At 45.1% G+C, this 14,642-nt stretch overlaps 1 protein-coding gene and 1 long non-coding RNA gene across 2 annotated transcripts in view; one reads left to right on the top strand and one right to left on the bottom strand.

The window, feature by feature from the left end:
* Positions 1–14,642, top strand: part of ST3GAL1 (ST3 beta-galactoside alpha-2,3-sialyltransferase 1) — a 79,019-nt gene that overhangs the window by 37,375 nt on the left and 27,002 nt on the right. The gene's annotated exons all lie outside the window — the stretch shown is intronic.
* LOC132338149 (uncharacterized) lies at positions 8,468–11,918 on the bottom strand. Its single transcript, XR_009489385.1, has 2 exons — positions 11,705–11,918; positions 8,468–9,025 (listed from the first exon to the last, which is right to left on the bottom strand). It is a non-coding gene; the product is annotated as an uncharacterized LOC132338149 (long non-coding RNA).

Genomic DNA, 14,642 nt, shown 5'->3' with positions numbered 1-14,642 from the left:
ATGTGGCCAGAGATGCTGTCAGAGCAAAGCTGGATGTTGCTGAGCTGTGTGATTCAGTCTGAGGAACAGCAAACAACAGCAAACCAATCCTGAAGGATTCTGCTCTGCCTGCCTGGGGGCACTGAGTGTCAAAAGTTGTGGAAAACAGTGAGGTGTGGGTTCTCAGTGTCTCTGGAAACTGATACCCCAAACATCTCATTTGGAGTACCACAAAAGGAAGCAGTGAGTTTTTTGGCTGTTACTTGTTTGTCATTGCACAGCCACAAATGCCACCTGAATTATTCTGTCACTCAAATTCTGACTTTTTTTTTTTTTTTTTTTTTTGTCTAGCACTATTAGGATTTTTCTTTCTTTGCTTGCTCATCAGGAAGATAACTCTATTTCATTTCTTAATTAGCTTGGTATTTCTTCACCCATTCAAAGATGCCTGGCCAAATTAAATTAACGTGCAACACTTGTCAAGCCAAAGGCTTTGCACATCAGGACTAGACAGCCTGGGGACAGGAGAAATGTGCTCTCACAGAGCTGTACTGTGTGGGCTTGGGGCAGGTATCACCCACAGGAAGCTCACTTGCACAGGGGGGATGTTGCTGACAGGCATCTGGGCATGAAGGAGCTTTATTCTGCTCAGTAGCACTGGTGGGGCTGCAAAAAGCTTCTTGATTTGCTCTGTCTGCTATGACAGTGCTGGGGAGCCTGGCCACCAAATGTGCAGCTCACCTCCATGGGTTTTGTAAAATTGTTTCTGAAACCAAATCCTGCTTTTATTTTGCCTGTGTTGAACAAGTTTAGCTGTAACTCATGTTTCACTCCATGGATGCTCGTGCAGACCCAGCCCTAATTTTGAGTTGGAGAAGGCACCAAACACATCCAAGGGCCTGTAGGAATGGGACAAGAGGTAATAGTTTTAAACAAAAAGTGTTTAGATTCAGACTAAGGAAGATATAAGGAAGAAGTTTTTTTGAGGAGGGTGGTGAAACACTGGCACAGGTTGTTGAGAGAGGTTGTAGATGCCCCATCCCTGGAAACATTCATGGCTGTGTTGGATGGGGCTCTGAGGAAGCTGATCTTGTTGAAGATCCCCCTGCTCATTGCAGTGCAGTTGGACTAGATGACCTTTAAAGGTCCTTTGGAACCCAGACCATTCCATAATTCTGATAACAGCTGTGGGGAGGAAGAGGGGCCATGTCTCTGTCATCTTTTATCCTTTGCTATAGAAGAGGGGTTTTATCCCAGTGGGAGGTTGGTTTGGTTCACACCAGCAGAAGTTTGGACATCCCTGTGTCCCTCCTGTCCTCCTTGCACGCAGCAGCATGACCCATATAGGGGTTAATTCCAGCAGTAAGCCCTGTCAGCAGGTCACTAAACCTGCTCCCACCCCTTCCTGCTCCCTGCTAATCCAGGCAAATCCTCTCTGGGTACCTTCTCCTGTTTCTTCCATTACCTTGAAGTAAAAAGGTGAGGATGAAGGAAAGTTGTGGAGACACACTTTAGCCATTTTGGTAGGTGCATGAGAGCAAAATCAGCCTCCCTGGAGTGCAGCCTGGCCCCTGCTGTCTCTGTGGGCTCTGTGCAGATGTCTGTGTGCACTCTGCCCACTCCACCTGCTCCTTCCCCCAGGAATGCCTGGACCATGGCATCCCAGGACTTTCCCTAGCTTTCCCAGCACAGAGTCATGTCCTGTAAATAAGGCTGAGCTTATTTCCCAGGCTGCCTGTATCTAAAATCAGGAACATTTCCTTCTGGATTCATTTAGTCAGGAGAAAAGGAGGCTGAGGGGAGACTTTCTACAGCTCCCTGAAAGCAGGTGGTAACCTGGTGGGGGTCAGTCTCCTCACCCAAGTAACAAGAGACAGAATGAGAAGGAGCAGCCTCTCACTGTGCCAGGGCATGTTTACAGGTGTGTTTAGACTGGATATTAAGAAAAATTTCTTCACTACAAAGGCTGTTGAGCATTGGAACAGGCTGCCCAGAGAAGGAAATCACCATCCCTGAAAATATTCAAACAACATATGGATGTGGCACCTGGGGACATGGTTTAGTGATGACTGGATGGTGCTGGGTTAACTGTTGGACTCGGTGATCTCAGAGGTCTTTTCCAACCTGGGTGATTCTGGGGTTCTTGCCCCCTGCACTGCTGTGGGTGCTGCTTCAGCTCATAGACTCTGCAGGGGGATGATGCTCTGAGGTGAGCCCAAAGAGTTTGGTTTTTATTGAGGACTGAGAGAATGGCAGCACAGTGTTTCATCTGCAGGCTGGGCTTCTTTCAGTTTCTGCTTTCAGTCCTTTGAGACTGTTAAATAACAGTTTGGGGAAACACATTTTTTGCTGCTATCTTATGATCTGGTAGTGATAACAAATCACTTAAGAGAGGCAAGAGAACTTCCTGTACTGGTTGTTTGTGGAGAAGGAGTTAAAAAGTCCTCTATTAGTTATGTGTGACTGGTTGGTACTGCTTTGCATGGGAGGAAACCTCTCAGCACCTCACCCAGCTGAGCCTCCCACGAGTCTATGAACAAATGTCCAGGATTAAAGCCAAACTGTCTCAGTTTCGGGTGTCAGCCAGGAGCTGCACCTCTCCAAGGGGCTCTGGGGGGTGAGCAGTCTTGTCCTTGGCTGCAGTTCTGGCTGGTAGCTCTGTGAACAGAAATGACTGCAGATATTTGTAAAACTCAGGAAAGATCACTTTGTCTCCATGTGCTGGGTGCAGTCACCGTGAGCTCACTGCCCTGTGTCTCTGCACTCTGCTCACTGAGGAGATGAGAGATGCACCAGATCTGCCTCGCTCATCAACCAGGGCAGGGGCAATGAAATTCAGGAGCAAGAAATACAGGAGGCTGCAAAATGAAAACAATTTCCATCAGCTGCAAGTTTGGAAACACCCTGGCAGCAGTGATGCTGGGAACTGGAAACTTGGACACTTCATCTTTCAAACCAAGATCTAGCAATCCACTGTGGGACAGCAACCCCTGGTATCCATTCTCTTCTCCTGAGGATGGGAACTCCCCAGCAGCAGCAATTACCAAGTAGTGGATCATCCCCCTGTAGCTGAGTGTGACCACACTTCTGGGGCTGGGAAGTCACATCTCATTTTAGAGAAAATTAAAGACAGTGGTGCCCTTCAGCCGATGCATCTCCTCCATAAGCAGTCATTGGTCAGTTCTCCTCTGGGAATGCTAAAGTTCTGTTTGGAATGACTTCCCTTTGGATGCTGTCATTATTTTTCAGCATTCACTTTTTATTTTTGAGCAAGAAAGGCGTGGTATAAAAAGAGTAAAAACTCATATTACTCTGTTTAAAACCAAGCCAAACAGAACAGCACATTTCCCAGAGTTTCTTGGTATACATTTCCTTGCAAATCTTAGAGAGATTTTAATTAAAAGTTGCTTTTCCCTTTCCTTAATAAAGGCAAAATACAAATAAAAATCTTGTAGCTGCCACTTTTAAAGGAAGCTCTTGGACTCAAATTGGTGGCTCATTTAAGAGAAAACCCAAAACCCCAGGGCTCTACAGCCTGTGGTCACTGGGGACTGTTATTTTTTAACAGTGTGCCCATTAAAACTTTCCAGGAGCTTTATTTCTAGAGCAAGTGGTGACATTTTCATGAACTCCATTTTTAAAGTTACCATGAAATTTTTCATTGGAGTGAGAGCAGGATCCCACATTCATTGCAATAGTCACATGCCCAAAACCTTGCACTCCCAAAGGAAAGCTTCCCTGTCCCACTGAAAATGGAGGGATGGTTTAGGTGGGGAAAGGATATTGCAGGAGTGTGGGATCCTGTTCTCAGTGTTTGAGTGGGAGGTGTGATCTTGAACCCAAGGACAGAAATTAGCTTTTGATGTTGCCCTGCTGTAGGTTTTGTGCTGACAAAGGGCTCTTACATTTATGGTCACTTCAGGACAGTGACACCGAGGCTAAAACTGAAGTTTCTGACCAGCCCATGTAGGACTGATGTTTTTCTTCTGTTGATGCACAAGAAGTTGTTCTTGGTTTTCTATGTGTCACTAACTGGAAAGTATTATTGGGGAAAAGTCAGCAGCTGGGGCTTCCCCATCCTGAAGGAAAGGAAGGAAACTCCTCAATAAACAGGAGCCCAAGGGACAGAGATCTCCTCTCTACCACTCTTTATCATAGGTAAAAGGGTAAATTCAGGCTGATGTTTCCACAGCATCTGGCCTGCTACAGCTTGATTTCTAGCAGAGATTTTCAGCACTGCAGAGAGCAAGACCAAAGTAATATTGAATTGGTCACATTTTCTTGTGTTAAAATTTCTCCTTTTACAAAATCAATGATACCGTTTTAGAATTGAAAAATTAAGTTCTAATTTAATTGAAGCTTCCTCTGCTAATTATTTCTGTATGGCTGAGTGATACTTTGAATTTCTCTTTGAATGAGGATGCCCTTAAATATTCAATGCCGCTGGTTGCCTTAGCAGACTCCTTGTTTATGTTTTAGCCATCCAAATAAGACGAGTGGAAAAGATGCCATAGTTGTGTGCATGTCTGTGTGTGTTTCTCCAGCATTCAATTATCAGCATCCAAAACCTCAGTATTACCATTTTTAATGCAGTTCAGGATGCCCAGCTGAGTGCTGTATGTGCAGCTCTGATGTATGCAAATCCATTTTCCATGCAGCTCCTGACATATTTTCATATTCAGGATTATGGGAAGCTTTTTGTGTGCCACTTTGATGTATGCTAATCTTTGTTTCTCTAAAAAACTTTTAAAAGTCCAGACAAATAGACAATATTTCTTCTTCACTGAAACTCTGTGGTTTTTCTGTACCCAGGCTCTCACATGGTTCAGAGCAAACTTCCACCAGTGGTGTGCTGAAGGGCCATATGCATGGGCAGCTGCTTGTGTCCATGAGGTATCAGAGACAGCCTGAGATCTAGCAGTCCTCTGGATGAAAGGCAGCCTGAATCATTCATTTCTTTCTTGACTGTCACCTCTGTTGTAGATGCAGAGCAAAGCTGAAATGGGAACCTCACACGTAGAGGCTGGGTGATGCCTGGGCTGGTGGGAAGTGCAGCTGGATCCAAATAGGTCAAGTACACCTATTAGGGACATAAATGATCAATCAATTAAAGTGGTTGCCTAATGGCTTTGTAATTCTGCCTTGTAACACAGGATATGAGTTATCAAATGTGTTACTTATATCTCTAATATATTTTATTGTATTATTTATGGACTTCTTGTAAACTTTCTCTGGCTGCCAGACTTATCATAGTGCACACAGCAAGACAAAAAAGTCTTGAAAGTATTATTTTGTTCTTGCAAGGTTTGCGGTGGGTGCCAGGTTCAGACTGTGCACAGATGCTAAAACACCTCTGAATTTAATTGTGGGTAGTTTGACACCTTTGTAGCACCATAAAGACTAAATGTAAATCCCAGGTTAATGAATGAGAAAATCCCTGTGGTGTCATTAAATCCTCCCCAGAGCGAGCTCAGTGTGCGCCATGAATAAATGTTTAATGCAGTGCTGTGTCAGATGGAGCCATCGATCGGAGAGAAACTCTTGGTCTAACGAGGATCCCATCAGCTGAGCTCCACTCAGCAGCCCCACAGTGCCAGCAGCTGCTGGGTATTACTTCAGGGCAGGAATCCCAGCACAGCGAGTCAGAGGTGCTCACATGGGCACAGAAACATTTCTCCTAAATTTTCCCAGAGTTCTGGGATTATTGACAATATCATCAATATTATCATCATTACCATCTAATCTTTCTTGGCATTCAGAATTGTAATGCCATGACATCCCCTGCAGTGCATTAATCACTTTCTTAATATCAGGAATTAATGTTTCTTACAGCACATTTTCTGAAGTCACGAACAACTGTATTTATAGCCATATACATTTCCCTACACCTTTAACCAAGGAAAAGGTTGGTGAATATTTTTGAGCTGGATACTCAGGGATGGCAAAACACCTGTGGTTGGGTTCCATTTTGTGTTGGGCTTGCATGGCCAGGTTTTGGTAGTGGGATTGGGGTTGGGGCTACAGGGTTGGCTCCTGTGAGAAGCTGCCAGAAGCTGCCCCCATGTCCACCATGGGCACCTGGCACCCAGACAGGGTCAACCCACTGCACACCTCTAGTTCAGAGTATTCTACAGTCTGAAATAATCCTTTATCCTCGCCTGTAATCCTATAAAATTAGAACAAACAAATGCAGCTTCAGGATTCACTTTTCAGTAGTTTTAGTTTGCATCTGTTTCTACTACTGCTGCTGTTGTTAATTAGTCGCTGTGTACTTGAATTACATGGAAGTAGTTTTCTTACTGTCTTTGGTGAATTAGCAAGACTTTAAAAACAATCCATAGTCATCCCAACATTAAGCTAAAAATAAAAAGAAGATGTAATTTTATTTTCCTGTCCCAGACAAGGAGTAAAAGGAGTCCTTTGTATTTAGACAGTGATGGTGGTGGTGTTTTTGTTTTATTTTGAATTTCCAAATATTTTGCTTTCCTTTAATTACCAAAAGTTACACATTTTCCAGAAAAAAACTTTTGCATAATGAAAAGTAGATTTCTTCATTTAAAATGTCAAAGATCCTTCTTTTTGAAAATTTCTTAATACAGCAAATCAAGATGAAAAATAGATTTAATTTTGACAAACTGATTTGAAACAAGACAAAAATAAATATAAATTCTGTTTGAGAAACTCCTTACCAGCTCTAATTCTAGACTTGTCATATCATGAACCACTTAAAAATTCTTCTAGGTGCAAACACACATAGGTGTCCTGGAAATCCCTTTGATAACTCTTCTTTTCCAAGCAAGGAGTAGCAGAGCTTTGATCACAGCCTACAAATCACGTAATGGCATGGGAAGGATGTGGAAGCACCTGAGCAGTCTGTCCACCATGGATTTTGCTATCAAAGTTTGTCAACAGGAATCAAACAGCAATTTTTATGTGTCCAGTTGTCTGCTTGGATGTTTTTAAAGGACTCTTTGAAGTAGAGCAATTCACAGAGATAGAGTGAATAAATTTTAGTGAGTGTGAGTGAATTTTAGTTTAGGATTTTCACCACAGAGTTATTCTTTTCATTGTCCCACCTTTGGACTCCTGGCATGCAGCCCAAAAAAATCCCATCCCTACCCATGGTGAATATTGGCCCAACACAGAAAAGTTCTCATCCAGCAGATTAAACCTGTGTGTCTGTCCAGCATTGCAAACTACAAAATAAGGAAGAGTATTTTTAAAGAACTTGTAACAATATATTTGCTATGTAAAACATCAATGTGTCTGTGGGGAAGGGGATTTGGAATTTATAAAAGAAAATGAAGTAGCCCCAGGGAAGCAGAGGTGCCATTTTCTGATTAATGGAGTGTGTGTAAAGAGGTAGGGCTCCTCCAAAATCACTTTCTAGCAAGACAGGGGCTGTGGAAGACATTCTGACCAGCAGCTTATTTTTCCACTGTTGTTTTTCAATACATCCCTGGTTGACCTGGCAGACTGCAACCTCTTGGCCATAAGTGCCACTGTTCACAACTTGGCTGGACAGTTCTGTCATTCCAGTGCTCCTGTTTTGTCCTGAAAATACTTGAACAGAAGATTGAGCCAGAGGAATGGACCATGAGCAGGTCAGCAGTGGAGCTGTATATGAGATTTGAATTCATCAACAAATTCAAGCCTTTTCCCTGGCCTCTCCCAGTTTATCTCATGGTTGTTTCCTGGTATGAGGATGAGGCTGAGTGCTCCCTTGGCACAGTAATGACCTGCAAAACTTAAGACCAAGCTCCCACTGGCAGGCTGTGGTGCATTACCAGTGTGCTTCTCTTCACTGAACCTGGCATGATACCAAGCCAGGCTGCATTAACAAAAGGCCATTTTATAAACAGTGACTTACTCACATTATGGTTCCCAGTGGAACTAAATTGATCAGGAGTTTATCTCCATGGTCCCAGACATTCATGTGTTTCTGAGTGATAAGTGATACCCAGGTGAATGCCATCCTTGCAGAGCTGGTGCCACCAGTGGAGGGAGCTGGGCTCTCCCCACCCTTTCCCTTCACCACAAACCTTCCTTTCACCTCCTCTCTCAAGGCTGGAAGTCAGGTGCTGTATGAAGAGATGGTGGTTGGGGACATGATGTTTATGAAATAGGAGGAATTTACTGGGATCATAGAATGGATCATCAGCATTTTTATTCTTAGAGTCACAGATTCACAGAATTATAGAATTGGAGTTTGGGTTGGAAAGGACCCTTAAAGATCATCTAGACCAACAGGGCTCCTCTGCCAAGGGCAGGGACATCTTCAACCAGATCAGTTTGTTCAGAGTCCCATCCAGCCTGGTCTCCAACACTTTCAGGGATGGGCATCTAGCACCCTTCTGGAAAACCTGTTCCAGCGTTCCACCACTCTCACTGTAAAAAATTCTACATTGTATCTTGTATAAATCTTCCATCTTTTAGTTTAAAATCATTTTGCCTTATCTTATCACTACAGGCTCTACTAAAGAGTCTCTCCCTACCTTTCTTAAGCCCCCTTTAAGCACTGGGAAACTGCTCAGAGGTTTCCCCAGAGGCTTCTCTTTTCCAGGCTGAACAAGCCCAGATGTCTCAGCCTGTTCTTCATAGGAGAGGTCCTTCTCCTCAGATCTGGTCTCAGTCTTTTCATCCTGTATTGACACCTGGGGTTGCCCTTGTTGAACCTCATGAAGGAGATTTTGTAGCCAGATAATCTTCCATGGCATTTGCAGTCCCATTCAAAGCAAAAATTCCTACTGGGCCTGAAGTCATGAGTACACAGTGTAGTCCTTGGAGGACAGCACAATTAATCCTGGGTATTAGCAGTGTTTTCTCCAGCCTTTGCAGGAGTGAACTGTTGGAATGCAGGGGAGGAGGATGTGGTGGAGAAAGAGATGTCATCAACATGGTGGGAGGTGGCAGGGATGGCAGCTCTCCACACCCAAGGATAAGAGCAGACTCATGACCTTTTCCAAGCCAGATCCTCCAGCTCCTTCTTCAAACACTGCGAGGGAGGTTTCATTTCCAGACCACTCAGCAACAAGCCTGATAAAGTCTGCCAAGATAAATATTTATTTTGAGGCAGCAGAATGAAAATTCCCCACCCAAGTTCCTGTTGATCCCATACACATCTAGCACAAAAAGGTTCTTGCTTACCTGACCTCACAGACCTGTTATGCATGTAGGCAGGGTGGGCTGTGTCAGAGTACCAGGGAGATTCCCTTTTGACCTGGCCAGCCCCAGCCTGCTGCCAGAGTGCTCACTGATAAGGCACAAGTGGGTAATGATTTTTTTTCAGATCACTGGCACCTAAAATGCTGTTCAGGTTACGCTCCATAAACCATCTCCAGTTTTCCTTCTATTCACTGTGATGGATGAAACTCTGCCCAATAGCTGGCTTCACATTCAAGAAGCACAGGGGAGCTGCTGCATTCAAATTTTTCTGAAGCTACTTTTTCTCATGGCTTAAATGCTCCTGAATGCTTTTGTTTTCTAGTCAGTGTTGATGTGATTAGTTTGAGTTGCTTGGAGTGGACATTTTAATAAATCTGAGAGCAATATACCAACTACCTTGCCTGATTTCAATGCTGCCATGCCATTTGACAGTGGCAATCAAACAGATTTATGCCTCTCAGCATGGTCAGTGATGGGGCAGAAGAGTTACAGATCATTTTCTCCCTGGTTAAATGGCAGGTGAGACTTGGGTCTGCCTTTCTGTCTGTGAGCACACAGGACAGCAGCACCATGCCATCTCTGTGGGGATGTAATGATGGACAGGAGAAGAGAGACAGTGAGCTCTGGGAGACAAAACACAATCTGATTTTAATTAATCATAGAATGGTTTGTGTTGGTGGGGAATTTAGAGATCACCTGTTTTCAACCCCCCTCTGCTGTGGGCAGGGACACCTTCCACTAGACCAGGCTGCTCAGAAGCCCAGTCAGACTGGCCTTGAACACTTCCAGGGATGAGGAATTAAATGGAATCCGTAATGTAAATAAGGGATGGATGGATGGATGGATGGATGGATGGATGGATGGATGGATGGATGGATGGATGGATGGATGGATGGATGGAAGAAGGGAAAGGGAGGTTGCACCTTGTGCTTTTCCAAAGTTGTGTCATGTGGTGGCTTTTGGTGCCCTGTAAGGGCAGGGCTCACCTTTGCCTGCCATGGAGCAGGCTGAAGTGGCAGAGGCTGTGCTGGGGCACAGGCAGCACCCCCTCATGTCTCCCTGGAGCCTTCAGTGCTTGGTGGGACTGACCTGCTGGAGCTGAAGGACATGGAGCAGAGGTCTGACAGGGGTCCCAGCATCATCTGGTTAAGATTCAGGCTCACTCCCTGTGCTCAGCTCTGACTGTCTGCCAGGCTGTCCTGTAACTCACATTCTGTCTCATGGAGCAAGAGCTCAGAGGTCTCTGGTGAGGTGTCAGACCAATGAAATGTTCCTTTCTAAATGTCAGCCAGCTCTGGTCAGGGGAGGCAGGCAGTGATGAGCCTGGGCAGAGCAAACAAGCCTGTGGTTTGGAGTGAAACAGTTCCCTCCATTGTTTCTCTCCAGGCCTAGCACAGACCTGGGGTGTGAATTTATGTGTGTTTTTCCAGGGATGTGTATTTTGTTGTCCTAGAACGAGATCTTTCATGGCTGCTCTGGGCCCTTGTGGGTTCAGTAAGGCAAGATTTAACCTCCCAGGCCAGGGCTTTGAGACCAAGGGTTGCTCAAGTAGTTGCTCACAAGAAGTGTGGACAGGAAAAAAGTCCCCAAATGGCAGAAAGGATGCTTAGGGACACACTGTTGGTGTTGTCAAATTTATAACATCATAGCTGTCAGTGGCTTAGCTGAGAAACTACTTAATCTCTGTAGGTTTTACAGGGCAGGAATCTGAGCTGTGTTTCTGAAAATGGGCACTTGCAGTTCTGCTGCTGAGGCCTTTCTAGCACAGCACACCCTCTTGAAGACAAAATTGCAGCAAGTCTTGAACATACTTCTCCAAGTGTAGAGTTTCCAGCTGTAAAATACTTTGGGATGTCCAAAGGTTGTGTGGTGGCCACCATCAGTCAGGAGAGAGCTGCAGCAGGTCACACTGTCCTTTCCCAGATTCCCACAGGGCAGGTGGATATGTGAGGTTTGAGTCTAAAGGATTTTGGGACCTTTGAGCAGTTCAAGCCCTGCATGGAACACTGGCAGTGTCTCTGTGCTGGGATGCTGCTGTTCCCTGCTGCCTTTGTGCTCTTCTGCCTGACACACTGGGTCTGGAAAGTGCTGGCAACTTCAGACTAGAGAGTGCATGTCACACCAGGGTCTTAATGTGAGTTACAGACCACAAAAGCTGGATCCTGAACCATCAGCATCTAACACGGGCTGTAAAGCTCCTCAGCGTGGTGCTGGTACAAAGCACTTCTTTGCTAGGAAAGTGGGCATCAAAAAAGGGCCAAACACCAATGTACTGGGACATTTACAGTGTGGGGGGTGGGAGGTAGTAGTATGGTGATTTTTTTCTCAATTATTTCATTATTATTTTCTTCATGCATTTTGTCTAAGGCCCACCCATTAAAATAAATAAATAAAAAATTAACCATTACACAATGATTACTATTAACCATTAACCATTAATATTGTGTGGCTGACCACAGGGGTGTTGTGTAATGCCCAAATGCCCTTCCCCTGCACCCCATAAGCTGTTCCATGCCCAAGGCAGCAGCATATCTCAGTCCCAAAGGCAGAGTTGACTCACCTGGGTGAGTTTCATGCCTGAGGCTGAGGCTGTGCAGGGCCAGCCCTGGGAGGGATGCAGGCAGGGTGTCTCTTCTTTGAGTTCTTGTGTCAGGTTCCCCCTGCCCTTGTGCCCCAGGCTCCTTTGGGCTGGTGCAGTTGATGGCTCCTGGGATGGGCCTGGGAGCAGCTCCAGGACATTATTTAGGTTCCCCTTTTCTTTCTGTGCTCCTTTGTGGGTGTGCAGATGAGCTTTTGTCAAAGAACATGACATTGCATTTGTAGGTGGATTTGTAAAAAAAAATATTTCCTTAAGGTGTTAAGAATTGCTTTGTATTAGTCCATTGAAGGATGGGTTTTTATCTCTGTTGATTACCAGATTGGCAGGGGACCAGGGGCATTCTTCAAACTGTGAGTTTACAATGCAAATAAAGTCTGTCTTGGAGGAGAAAAAAAAAAAAATGCTCTTCTTTCTCAAAGGTGAGAAGACAATGATGACAACCACAGTTGATTGATCCTGGTATCTTTTACAATGTTAAATGTAGACAGAAGATTAAGCTCGACTCTCACAACCATTTAATGACCCTGGAACCACTTCTACACTCGGGACAGAGTCTGGAGGAACCTGTCTCTGTCTCTTTTTCTGATCCTGCCTCTCTGCTCTCCCTGGGACTTGACCCTTTGCATTTTCCCTGCACTGCCCATCACTGGGTATTATCAGCATAAATAAACTGCCCTGGGGTGCACGGAGGTGCCTTACATGGGGACAGTGACGTGGTTGAAAGAGGAGGGAGTGGGAAGGTAGGAGGGAAAATCCAGCCCAGAAATAAGACCTTAAGCACTCAATCACTTAAGGTAGCTTAACCTGCTGCTTGCCTGGGCTGAGCTGGGATCTCTGAGCACAGGCACAGCTGCAGGCAGGCACTGTGGAGCTCTCTTTATCTCTCAGGGGACTGTAGCTGGGAGAGGGCTGGGCACTAAATGTCCCTACCTTAAGTCCCCAGAAACTGTTTCTGGGTCTGAGGCCAAAATATCCTGTTCACAGATGTGCTAATGCCAAGGTCATGGTGGGGATGGTGATAAGGACTGTGGCTGGTATCATGCTACTTGTGATGGCTTAATTTAACTATCACAAGTAGTATCCAGAAGTGAAACATTCCCAGCAGCTGGGGTTGGCATCCCTGCACGGTTTCCCCCACCAGTCCCTGACCTTGCACTTCCACTACCTTGGTGAATCCTGTGGAAACACTTTTGCAAAGATTTATGTATCTCATGTGAGCAGAGGGAGGGAGACAGACACAGGGATAGGCTGAGATGTGGTACAAGATATTGTGAAGAATAAAAGTAATGATATCTGGGTTGGATCTTCCAGGTGTTTTAAGAAAAAAAAAAAATTAGAAAGCTCCAAGTCACACTGAACTAAAAAAAAAAGGGTTTTACATTCATTTCAGTCGTCCTTTTCCTCAGGCCCTAAATCAAATATATCGTCTCTGGAGCCTTTCTGTCAGCATATATATATGTGTGTGTGTATATATATATTTCTATCATAAGTATCCATAGGAAGCATGAACATTCAGAGGAAACTGTAAGTAGTAAGAATTAAAATAGAGTATTCAGTGCTTTTAACCACAAGGAAAAAGGGCCTTAGGAATTCTGGCTTCTTACCTTCCCATTATATGCTAAAAAAGACAGGATGATTAGGAATTTGAAGACATTGTAGCCCACTGTGTAAACACTGGTTTGGGTTTGGGTTTCTTCCTTCTGGTGTTATAAATATAAATTTAACCTTAGCTGAGTTACAATAAATAAATAAATCTGGTGAAATGGGTGCTTGTTTTGGAGGCCAGAACTGTTTTATCATCTCTGCTCCATTTTATAGGCTTTTCCAAGAAAGGCTGGATAATCCCTCTCCCTTCTCCTCCTGAAAACACCAGAGCAGAGCAGGAGCTGTTTGCAAACACCCCTTGGCCCAGCGCTGACAGCCCTGGGGGGTTGACCCGCCAGCATTACAGCTCTTGAATTACCCACTCCATAAATGGAAAATCAATTTGCTTCTGGGATTGGGCATGTTTTCGGGGTTGGTAGAGGCTGTGTTTTTGTTTAGACTCACAACTACATACAGGAAAGCAAATGTGTTTGTGGCTGTTCTGCAGCTCAGAGAGGAGCTGGCGTGGATGGCGCTGGGCACTGGGGCTGCTTTCTGAGCTCCCCTTCTTACTCTCCAAGGCACAGCATCCCCATCGTGTCTCTAAGGCTGCGATTCCTGAATTTTACTCAGGAATGCTTCAGAAGATTTCTGGTTAGTGTAAAAACTTCCCTCCACAACATTAAAGTGAATGCAGGATGGCTTCCTGATGTACTGGTGCAAGAGCCCAAGCAGATGGGGTTAATACAGCTCTTTGTTCTCCTGCCTGGCCCCTTTGTCAGCCCTTGAGCTCCTGTAAATGCTTGTGGAGGGGCCAGACTTAAAATAAATCTCGAGGCATTTGGCAAACCGCAGCTAATTGAAGGGCATGTGCTGCCCATCGTGTGCTGGGGAGGGGAATCCTGGGGCAAAGGCTGAAAAACGAGGTCTGAGGTTCCTGTTTTCAGAACTGGCTCTGTGGGACTCTGTAAATATTTACACAGCACCTCTATAATCCAAGCTGTTTCCAAGGTGGTGGAGAAGTGGTTTGGCCTGGGGCAGCTCCTGGCAGATGCCCAGGAGAGGAGGCAGCAGGAAAGCTGGGGATGCTGCAGCTGTGCTTCCCTCCTGGCTGGATAAAGAGCACATTTGGGTGAGGCAGGGAGGGGGTCCTGCCTCCATGGGTTAAAATAGTGAGGTTTCCTGGGGACAGCTGCTGTTCTGCTGGCTCTTTGCTGGGCTGAAGCCTGCAGCTGAGCAGTGAACGAGACTGCTCTCCCTGGGCTTTCATTTGATCATAAGTTGCACATATTCTCACATGCTTGCTTCTCTGATT

Source organism: Haemorhous mexicanus, chromosome 1 (genome assembly GCF_027477595.1).
Source record: "Haemorhous mexicanus isolate bHaeMex1 chromosome 1, bHaeMex1.pri, whole genome shotgun sequence".
NCBI classification, from domain to species: Eukaryota; Metazoa; Chordata; class Aves; order Passeriformes; family Fringillidae; genus Haemorhous; species Haemorhous mexicanus.
Note: the sequence above shows the minus strand (reverse complement) of the source record. Positions and strands in the feature narration are given on the sequence as shown.